Below are 11,994 nucleotides of genomic sequence, written 5' to 3' on the forward strand. Positions count from 1 at the left end.
GTACAGACAAACTTTGTTGAATGGTGTCAGGTTGCAAGAATGACATGGACTACTGTAGGAGGCAAATCAGACACATTTAACCATCACAGCTTAATCTCCATGCATGGGGATGTAGGCTGAGGACACCCTGGTGCAGAACCTTTCTCTGTAGCTGAGGCAGGAGGTACCTTCTGAAGTGGTAGCTGGATTGGAGGACAAATCCGGATGTATGTCACTACCACGCACACTGTTACAACGCGTACCATTACAACGCGGTTGTAACAACGCAAGTCGTTACAACGACTTGCGTGGGGGGGGGGCGCAAATTTAAAAAATATAATTTACTATTCCAACACCAGTCCCCGTGGATAGTAGGGAAGGTGTTGGGATAGTAAATTAAATGATTTATTATCCTTTAGCGCCACCCAGCGCAATTCGTTGTAACAACTTTCGTTGTTATAACCGCGTGGTAATGGTACTTCGTTGTAACGCGCGCGTTGTAAACGTTGTATACCGACAAATCCTCATGCTCAGAAGCACAAGGAACTATACCTGTCTGGCTAGGTCTGGGGCAGTAAGATTATTCAATCCCAGTCTGTCCTGATGTCCCTCAGAAGAGGTAGTGGCAGGAACACGTACAGGAGATCCATTTCGCATTGCAGTAGGAAGGCATCTCCCAGTGACATTCCTGTAGAAGTCATCAGTGCACAGTAATTGGGAGACTGTGCTATCTGAGCCATAGTGAACACATCTAATCAAGGCATTCTCGACTGATTGAAGAGGTCTTTTGCCCCCCTGGGATGGAGATGCTGCTCAAGGTCCACCAACCAACATCTGCTCACATCATCTGCTCTGGCATTCGGAGAGCTCGCAAGAGGTTTGGCTACCAGAAAGACGTTCTGTTCGGCTGCCTCCAGAGATGTATGTCCTCCTGTCACAGGATCCAGGACTCTACTCTGCCATGTTTATTGCAGTACCACATGGACATTGTGTTGTCCTTGAGGACGCACACCAGCTGTGGCATTAATGGATGACAGGAAGGATTTACGAGCTAAATGACTCACCTTAACCCTTCAAAGACTGGTATCTGGCACAGTGCCAGCTCCATATTAGAGACCTCTCATCTTCACATCCACCAGATGATGCCTACTAACCCTGAAATTATGTATATGTCACAAAATTCACATTTGGGTGGGGGAGAGCAGCCTTCTGGAGGTCAGGTTGGCACTCGACTGCCACAGAAAATCCTCATCCGACTCCAGATCTGGATGGGGTCTTCGAGGAAGCACTGAAGCTGGGCACACTGAGGCTTGAGTTTCCACTGCACGGCCCACATGTCATCCAGTATTCAGGATTAAGGTCGTCCAAGATGCTTCAGAGCTGTTGCTACTGAGACCCAGGATTAAGCCTAAAACATCAGGCTCATATCCTGAATGTCTAAACTTGCAGTGGAAAAGGATAGGCCTTGAATACCACCGTGTCTATGACAGCCCTAGTGAAGGGAATACTCTGTGAGGGGCTAAGGTGGAACTTCAGTTCTTTGATAGAAAACCTGAGAGAAGTAACCATGAGTTCAACCATCTTCTGGAGGGGGTCTACGGCTGACTGCAGTGAGTCCACTTTGTGCTTCCAGTCATTAAGGTAAAGGGACACATTAATCCTCAACATCCAAAGATGGGCAGCAACCACCGCTTATAAACACCCGAGGGGCAGAGGGTAAGTTGAAGGGGAGCACGGCAAACTGGAAGTGCTCTGACCCCATCTTGAAACACAGATAGCCCCTGTGGGAAATAGTTAGAAGAGAGCTATCCCTGCTGGTGCGAACAACCTTGGTCACTGCCAGAACTATTTCAATATAGTCTTCTGGTATGTTTAGTGTAGATTGTAGATATTTATTCTTGTTTTTGTCAAATTTCAACTTATTGGCTTCATGAGGACTATGACAAATTGGGTTACTGGCTGTGGGGGGGTGAAATCTTCCTCAAGCAGCAACCACAATCTTTGGGTGAGGCACAAGCAGACCCCAAACTAACCTCTGCTCAACCCTCTGGTAGCTGGGCCCTGAGCAATAAGTTAGAGGCAACGAGTAAAGTATTTATGCAGCACTTCAAACTGTAATAAAGTGAAAACACAACACGAGTAAAATCCTACACCACTTTAGAAAAATAGAGCACAATGTAATAACTAAATCAAGAGCAAAATGTCATAATTCTAATCAGTAGAACCATAGATATCCAATTTTAAACATTTAAGTGAAAATAGCACCAAAAATGCCAAAGCACCAATCATAGCTATCTGGTTGTACAAGACCAGGAGAAAATCACAAGTTCAGGCCGACCGTGATGATGCACATGTTAAATCCCGGCGCTGGATTAGCATTATCAAATTCATTCATAACTGTGCTTAGTGATTCAAGTCATTAATACTGTGCAATTAACGCGCCATATTTTGTACGATAATTATGCTCTTCCTTTCAAAATGTCCGCTCTTGTATATGCTACAAAGTGAAGGGTACAGGGATCACACCTGTGCCCACACAGTATATTAAACTATCCTGTCAGTGCTCTGTACTACTGATCAGCATGCAATGCCAAACAGCACTACAAGTCCTCGGTGCATTGATTAAGCTTTAGCTACTCCAGTTCTATCATTACCGTCAGTGTTTGCAGCATGTGTGCATACTCAAGTTTTCCAAGCCACATTCACAGCGTTGCACTGAATGAAGTTTGCAACCTAAAAGTGACACAATCATATATGAAGTCAGTATGTGTCCCTACTTACTAAAGTAGATGCTTTTTGCATTGTAGAGCATGCTCTTCAGTTCAGAGTCTTAAAAAGTATTTGCCTAGTATAATTTGAAATGGACGAATATCTGTATGAACTAATAGTTTACACAAAAAAATGCCCATTACTAGTGAGTGAGCACACAACAGACAGTTGAAGGAGACTTTGTAAAATAAGGATCTGGTAGTAGTGTTTGTCAGTACTCGCTGCATCTCTCATTGGAATAATTATTAATCACAGCATTGGCAATATTAAAATGATTATAAAGCAACAGGTTGCATTATCAAGACCTGGGTCTAGTTCACGGAGGTCTGCAAAGTGCCAAAAAAACTCTGCTGCGCTCCGCGGAGTTCCACAAGCAACAGAGTGAGGTAAGTTGCGCTGTTCATGCTGATTTCTAGAGCCAGGAGTTTGTCCCGCGCTGGAAAATCTGCATGAACGGCACCACACACAATGCAAGAGGGCTCAGCTTCTTTCTGCCACTTGAGTAGATGTAGATACTCGAGCGGCAGCTTCATCAACGCGAGCAGCAGGTTTCTCAACGAGAGCGGTATCGACCAGCAGCGACCGTGCGTGTTGAGAAATCTCACTGGGAGTCTATCTAGTGTAAGATTTTCCTCTCCCGCTCTCACCAACTTAACGCTGGCAAGCCCAGAGAGAGAAAAACTTCACTCCATGCAGCTACGTGGAGTCTTTTGGAACTTCGCACTCTACGTGGAATGGGAAAAACTCCACAAACTCCGCAAGCAGAGCAGAATTTCAGCCCAGGCCTAGCATTATCATGGCAGTAGTGGTTAAAGGTAATGACTGTACATGACTCAGAGCACCCACTTAAACCAAGACAGAAAAACCCACACAAGCAAACACGTTTCACTAAGATAGGGTTGGCTCTCCTTTGGTAGCCCTGAGTAATAATGCACTCCCCAGAAAAACTGCAGTTTTTGTTTAACAAAACCAAATAACATGACAATTAAAGAAATGAAGTGCTTAAACGTATAAACCAAGTTTAATTAAAAATATAAAGTATGGATCATTTTTCTTCAAATATGTGAATTCTTTTGTGAAATATTTATCAGCATTTAGAATGACTTCCTATGCATCAAAGGAAAAAGACATTCTACTCTAGTCTAAAGAACAATCAAGAAATTGTGAAAAGTATGAATGTTCCTTTCTGGAAGTCGCATCAGAGGTGGAGACTTTTTGACACCAATGTATGATATTATGCAGGTGGATGATTGACCCTGATTGGAATTTTCCAGTTTGGAAAGAGAAGTGTTCTTGGAGTAAAAATGAATCCAGCAAAAGCAAAGGATTGGCCAATATGGCCTCCAAAGGCATTCATCAGGTGTTAAAAGCTCCTCCTTTACTCCAGCAAGTAGAGGAAAGGTGACATGGAGAATAAGCTTCCCATGCCTAATGGCAGCGGCCTACCATAAGAGGCCAGCAACTAACTACAAATGATTTTTATCCTGCCGCCTGCTAAGGCGATGCAGATGGTAATGACGGTGATGACGATATTGGTGGTGTTTAGGTTGAGGCTATGCAGCGCGCATGTGCTGTCTGCAAGACCTGTTGTTATCTCCTCTATCGGCTATTGGCATGCCCACGAATTGCAGGTTGTTAATTGTTGTGCCATTTAGAAATGTCCGGGATTTTATTGGTGTATTGGGTCTGATTCTCTCGCCTTTGCATGCTTGGGTCAGGCCCAGGCGATTTCACTTATTGTTTGCTTGCGTCGGCCATCCCAATTCGTCCGCTGTTCCTCCTGGTCATCCTGATCAGCCTTTTTATTTTGTAGCAGATCAACATTTTTGTTGGTTTTCAGGCCGTTTCACTGAGCAATGTTCTGTTTTGCACCTGCAAATTGTCAATTTCTGTCTGGAGCTGTTGCGCTATGCCAATAGCTCTAACTCAAAAAATGCGAGACCTATTGCATTTCTAATGCTTGTTATGATTGTAACAGTGGTCTATGAGTGGCTTCTTCTAATATGAGCATCAGTGGTACCGATCACTGACATGAGATGCCTTGCTATATCATTGTAACCATATACTGATGTAAAGCGCTCTGATACCCTCGGGTTCTGCTAGCGCAATATAAAACTCTTAAATAAATAAATGAGACTAGTGGTGGTTAGGATACTACTGATCCACCTACATCTGGTTGTGGCCACTTGGAGTGAGATAAATAACCACCATTTCTACTGGATATTTCTTAGCTGTAAATTGATGGTGCTATGCAGTAGGTACATGTGGCTGTTAAGGTTGGAAGTAGTGCTGCTAATGAAGTAAAAAGGACAGTGCCCAGGCTCTGATTGCCTCAGATCACTCTTTCGACCACTGGTTATTGGTAGCCGTGCAAACACGTCCATCACCTCCTGATTGTCCTTAACCCCTTCCATGCTCATGACGAGCTCAGCTCGTCATGAGGCACAGTGGAGCTGTGCTTATGATGAGCTGAACAATGGGGTTCGATGAGGATCAGCACAGGAGGGGAAAACCATTAGCAGCCAAGGTGTTAATGTAAAACTGAGGAACTTCTTGATACTGGGCTCTAAACGGGCTGTTTTTAGCCCTTCAGTCTCTAACTGAACAATCCTGCCATTTCCCTCGACTTAGAGATCCGAGATAAATTAAGCAGAGGCGGGAATCAGCGGACAAAATACAGATACTTAAAAAACAACGGGTCATATTTACAAAGAAAGTAGCAGAGCGTGTTGTTAAGCCTAGAAGGCTAACGCCACGCTCCATCACTTTAGAAACACAGGGCTGCACTATATTCACAAGAATATGGTGCAGCTCTGCATTTCCCCCTGCGCAGGCGCTAAGTTTAGCTGCCTAATGCCAATGCAGGCACCCTTGCACTAAGGTGCCAGCCTTGAGGGGAGTGATTGTTTATGTGCAGGAAGGTGTTGCTTCCTGCACATAAACAAACTTTAAATGGCGTTGCAAAACGTCATTTAAAAAAAAATTATTGTTTATGTGGAGGAAGGGACACCTTCCTGCACATTAACAATCATTGCACTTTTGCTGTTTCCATGTGTGCTGCACAACGCAGCACACATGAAAACAGCAAAAACAAGGAGAAATTAAACATTCCTCCTCGTTGCGTCAGGGTAAGACCAGGTTTTCCCTGTTCTTAATTTTGGTGCTGCCTCCTATTTTCGCCACCCTTGTAAATAGGGGGCAGCGTCAAAATCAATGGGTGTAGCGGTGGAACGCCCACTGCAAAACCCATTGCCCTTCCCTATCACGCTAAGTACAGCGTGAAAGGGTGCCTTATTTACAAGGCTGCGTTAAGCCACGTCAAGTGGCTTAACTCTGCCTTGTAAATAAGGCAAAGTCCCTATCGCCATCACAACGTCACTGAAAGTGATAGGGGCTTGTAAATATGCCCCAACGATTGAGCGATATATACAGAGGCCTGAAGACTAATAGGAAGAGCGGCTATGTCAGAACTTGGGCGAACTCAGCACACAAAGAAAGAGAACACATATCGCTCAGGTTTCCTAGGTCAATGTGCGAATGGCGTATCACATGTTGTTTACAGTAAATTCTGTGTAGTCCTGCTTATCCCATCCTTAAAACCAGATGACAGGTCTAATAATGTGAAGGAAACATTGTGATATGGAATAGATACTCACACAACACTAATGCTTTGGAAACCATTGCAGAGAAAAGCAAAAGAAAGCTTGAAGGAGAAAATTAACAACAAAACGGTCTAAGAGTAAAGGTTGAGGTAAGAAAATCAAAAAGAAAGAAAGACACAAACAAACAAACAAACAAAGCAGGAGATAGTGAAAGAAAAGGTTTGGCTTTTCTACTGTGGAATGCTTACAATTTTAATTTGCAGACAATAGATGGTTAAAGCATAGCATTAGTGCAAACTCTGCCTAGATTCACAGAACAGGTGTGTAACTGTGATCTGTGCTCCATATCTTTTGAGCCACCTGCCAGTTCTCTCTTCTGACGTAAAGCAAGTTGCATTTTGTGACTTAAAGTTTTTCTTTTCGCATTGAAAGCAAAGATTGCAAAATAAGCAACTTGCAAACTGCTGTTGACTAAAAAAGTTGTGACTGGTTGAAGTGTCACACATTTCATGAAGTTAACACCGCTAGTACTTCTATTATGGCACACCTTTTTTCATCCAAAACCTCTTTCATAAATATTGCTTCTTATGTTGTTGGCATGCACCTGTGAGATACTTTTAGCCAAAACCTCGTGTAAATTGTGCAAGCTAAATTTCTGGGGATTTCCAGGGAAAAACCTCAATGCACCACCCTGTAGCTCAATGGAAACCATTGTAAATGTGTTGTTCATTTTGAAAATTAAAATAAAAAAACACTAATCCTAAAATTGGCACCGGGCTGCTGATGTAATAGACTGCCTAAAGCACGAGTTGTTGGCAGCTAGTCTGGTGCCACCCATAGTTACAGCACAGGCAGCAGGAAGGCAAGCTTCCCTTGTCCTAGGAGATTTTGTGTTCCTCATAGGTGCTGCCTTGGACCTAACCCCATACTCACCTTAAATTCAGGAGATTAAACTCGTAAACTGCTGTACAGTGCCTGAATTCCGTACCTATTTTTCCTCCCATTGGATAACATTACAGCTTTCGAAAAATACACTGTCGACTTTTTAAATGCAAACGTATTTCTCTTGAAAAATCGTATTGATTCTGGTGCCTAAAGATATATAAAGATACGTGTTATTTTTATAAATTGGTGTGGATCTCCTTATTTGGTTTGTGCATTATTTATTGACTATTGTGTGTATTTGCAGATGTCTAACATCACTCTCTGATAGGGCTAAGGCTGCTCAACCACACTATCTCCCTAAAAGAGCACCTTAGGATTGTGAGAGCAAGCCCCTGTCCACTAGTCAGGGAATACCTGGACTCTTTGCATGGTATACTTCTTTTTGGTATGCCATAGATAGAACCGTCTTCCTACAGATGGTTAACGGGAGCACACAGATGGTGCAGAGGATTGGTGGAAGAGTTGACCTTTGTAGGAAAAGCAAGGTCAATGTTAGTTATTGTTGAAAGGTGGGAACAAAGCTTGGCTAGGCGGGAGGGATTGACTAAAAAGGATGTGAACGGGTATCGGATTTTGGTTTCTCAGTGTAATGAGAGTTTTTTGGGGACCGCTGTTTTCAATGCTCTTCAATAAAAGGATGATCTGAGATGGACTGATAGTTGGACGTGATGGTTCTATCAGATGGCATGTATTGTCTTAAGTGATGATGTGTTTGAGACTGCGCTGCGCATCATTAAAGTAAAGGAAGGTATCTGTAAATTTGGTGATGATGGGGCCAACTTCTAGCACGTGAAGTCATGCATTGCTGCAGCTCCTCGTTATGGCCTTAATGCTGCAATGGAATTAGCCAATGGGCATCTGACTGTACCACCGTTGGATGTGCAGTCTGGATGCTGGCTGTAAGTTGTTCTCCTGCTTCTGTTTTAGGCTTTGGTGGAAGTGGAGGACATATGCTGCAGCTCTGACTATATGTGGCCATTTTGCAAAGGTCAAGTATGGGTGGCTAGGAGGTGGAATGGACAGCTGTCAGACACCATTGGGACATAAATTGAAGTCAGGGATCGATGGCCTGGGACGCTGGACTTGGTGAGAGTCAAGCTGCGACACCTAAACCTCGGAAGCCCTGGCACAGTCACCCTACATTGGAGCTGCAGAATACTGGGGGCGCACTGCTGTAAGAGACCCACCACCTACTGAGGTGGACAGCTGAGTCTGGCCTCCACCTGGCACAGTCACTCGACATTGGAGCTGCAGAATATTGCAGATTGCCTTGGTGAGGTGATGGGATGCAAACTAGGATATTGGCGGTTCTGGAGCATGCTGAAGAAGTGCTATTGTGTGGCCAGGCTCGTGGTCTGTGCCCCTCATATGTTGCTTCTAGGGTGAGCAGTGGCACCCGTCACGGATCCGGGGTGGCAGGGGACGTGGGGGGAAGCAGGTGTAAATAAAAAAAGCAAAAATAAATGTACTTTCTCACCGTTTCCTCAAACCGTCTCTCCTCCCTAGTCTTTCGTTCCATGCCAGAACAGGAAGCACACCTAGGATCTCCATAGCCGCTGCAATGCAGTGTAGTGATTGGTCTGAGGGTTGTGGGTCGGTGCTCAGACAGGCATGTTCTCCACCCAGGCTCAATACAGCGTGGGTGGAAAACATGCAAAGTGTGCATGAATGTTTGGCCGGCCCAAGATGGCCCGGCAAATATTCATGCGCACTTACAAAGTGTGCTCACGACTCCCCATGCTCCTGTCGTCAGATCAGCCCGGCCCGCCCCGCAAAGCTGCTGCAGCAGGACAAAATAATATGATCATAACGTTGAGTTATTATAATTTTATTTTTCCTTTATTTCACTGCTAAAAAGCAGTGGGGCGACACTCCTCGGCCTTAGCGGAGGCGCCGCCAATAAGGATGATCACAGAAACATAGAATAGTGGAGTCCGTTGAACTGTATTGTACGGTTATAAGATGAGGTACACTACATCCACTATACTTGGAAAAAGGGCCAATAATTTTGGACTACCTTTTATCCTTGCTTTTTAAAGAACGAGGAGAAGGGAAACAACTGTAGTAAAAAGAGTATGTTTGTCATATAGTATCTTATTCATATATTTAAAACATGATATCATGATGTACATGGTAATCAACTAATTTATGAATACTATATTTGAAAAAACACATTCATCTTCTATTGATGTCTATCTAGGCTGCATTGGTACTTTTCTTGTGCAAAGTCAAATGTATATCTATAAATAAGTTTGAAATTTGCAGGCTCGTTCACTAAAGCTCTGAGGTAATGCAGTGACTCTCTTAGTTTCTCTGTTGAGTGAAACTGTAGTGAAGCCATTCCTCTCAACCACTCTTGCAACGTAAATATATTTTGTGCATCTGATTTTCAGGCTAGGACAAGGATTACTATATTTTCAGTAGCAACTTCAGTATACTCCCAAACTTTCTCCATTGCACCGGGTTCCACCACATTTTCTGTACCTGTATATTCTTCCAACCAATCTAAGTATCTTTTTGTTTGAAGATATTCTTCTTTCGATTTAAGTCTACTGGAGTCATACTTTCGATATAATAAATCTTGTCTACTTTTCTTAGCCAGATTATCTGTTGGTATTTTTTTCCTTGGTGGCATAGCTTTGCTACAGTACCCTGTGGAAGTGCAAGAGTGCACACCTGGTTGGTGATTGTCTTGGCCAATGTCTTCAGTCAAATTCATTCTGTTGAGAGTGCGTAGATTTTGGGAATATTTACCAGTGTTGATAGATGAGAGTTCAACTCAAAATTGATGGCAGCATCCGAGTGCATCTTCCCTACGTAGATGTCCCAGAATCTGTCCTCAATCTCATCTTCTTGTAAATATAAACATTTAAGGCCATCAAAAAATGTTGTCAGGACAAATGATTCTGGTTGCACAGTGCAGAGGTGAGTGTTATGAGTCAAAACGGCGAGCGCTGAAAGTGTCAATAAAGTGCCCAAGCCTAATCTAAACTGAGAATATTGAGAATATTTGTCAGTCTTCTTAGCCTCCTGCTAGGAATATCCATATGTATTCAGTCAGGTGGGGTAATTATTGTTGACGTTTGCCAATTGTGACTCTCAGACCTTTGATCTCACTAGGACAAGACATGGAGGGAGAAACTCAGATTAGATCCATCAGGTCAAAAAATCATGCGGCTAGGATCTGGGCTAGGATGAGATGAGAATAATTATGTTATCTTTCCAGGAGAGCCAAGTAATCGTACTAGTGCGCCTCAGCGGAGGTGACAGAGGTCCTCATGGGCAGTAATGTCTGCTTTGTTTCTGTATTGATAATCCAAATGGGAACCTGGGCTTAAATGGTATCTATTTTAGGTCTTATCTAGACAGTGCTGCCTGTCTCTTCAAGTCCTTTTGTTTTCTATCAGTGTCCTTAGAGACCGTGCATTGCTTACCATTTGTTGGTTTCACTGTCACTTTCATTTGCTTTGCTTCTCATTGGTCAGCTGATGCGGACTCCCTTCCCCTTCCTGGGTTTATCCCTCCCCTGTAGTATGGATGCATTACTTGTGCCTTCCACCACTCATTTTTGTAGGCGCTACTTTTCTTTGTGTTTTAGCATTCTAGCAGCCTGTGTCTCTTTCAGCTGGCTCACGCGTGTCCCTCTACTTCCCCTTCATCCCTCAGTTGTTGTCCATGTTGCTTGACCCCACCTGCTGCCCTTCACTTCGTTGTTGTCCATGTTGCTTGCCCCCGATTGCTGCCCATGTTATTTGCCCCCACCTGCACTTCCTCCCTTGTTGTTTGTGTTGCTGGACCCTACCCGCCCTCTCATCTTCTGTGGTTGCCCTTGTTGCTTGCCCTCACCTACCCCAGCCCCTCCTTCTGTTGTTGCCTGTGTTGCTTGCCTCCACCCACACGCTCCTTCCGTAGTGTCGCTTGTTGCTTGCACCTACCTGCCCTCCTTCCCTCCGTTGTTGTCAGTGCTGCTTGCCTATCCCACCTGTCTGACCTCCCTCTGTTGTCCATGATGCCCCCTCACCCACTGTAGCAAAAAAAAAGGATAGGACGCAGACACCATTGGCCCTTATTAGCCATTTTATTATTTATTTTCTGACCTGCCACACAGAAACCTAAAACATTGACAAAGGCATAACATCACATCGTCGAGACTTATTGGCTTTGCCAATGCTTGTTCATATGCTTCTAGATTGAGGGCAGACAGAACTTGTGCACAGGAGGTCATCTTATGAGATGCCCTCTCGCTTAAGGTAATACATGCTGGAATGGGGAACCTCCCTCCCTCCCCCCCATTTTCTAATGACTGCTGGATTGCCCTGGAGCAGTTGAACATTGTCTGCAGGAGGTACCACTCAGCTCTGCACCTGTGGTGCGTTCGTCCCCCTGACCAAATGCTGGGACATGATTCAGTGAAAAAGGGACACAACAAAGACTTGTTAAAGAAAATCTATCCACAGGCAAATGTAAAGCCTGAAAATGTTAATTTAAAAAAAAATAGAAAAATATAACTCTAGCTCATTGAAAGGAGCGAAAGTGGATATCCCACCATCACCGTTGACCATCTGGGGCACCTCCTCCATAATGGCAGAGGAGTGTCGCCCCACAGCCCAGCGCCAGCAGACGATAAATAAAATGATACTAACACAATGTTATTATCATTTTGTTTCTGTTGTCAGAGCCGCACAAAGTGAATTGGACG

General features: G+C 44.0%; 1 pseudogene; it reads right to left on the minus strand.

Annotated features, from left to right (window-relative positions):
* Nucleotides 1-9,477: 9,477 nt before the first annotated feature.
* Nucleotides 9,478-10,136, minus strand: LOC147708750 (DCN1-like protein 4 pseudogene; annotated as a pseudogene).
* Between the last annotated feature and the right edge of the window lie 1,858 nt (nucleotides 10,137-11,994).

Source organism: Lissotriton vulgaris, chromosome 6 (assembly GCF_964263255.1).
Source record: "Lissotriton vulgaris chromosome 6, aLisVul1.2, whole genome shotgun sequence".
NCBI lineage: Eukaryota > Metazoa > Chordata > Amphibia > Caudata > Salamandridae > Lissotriton > Lissotriton vulgaris.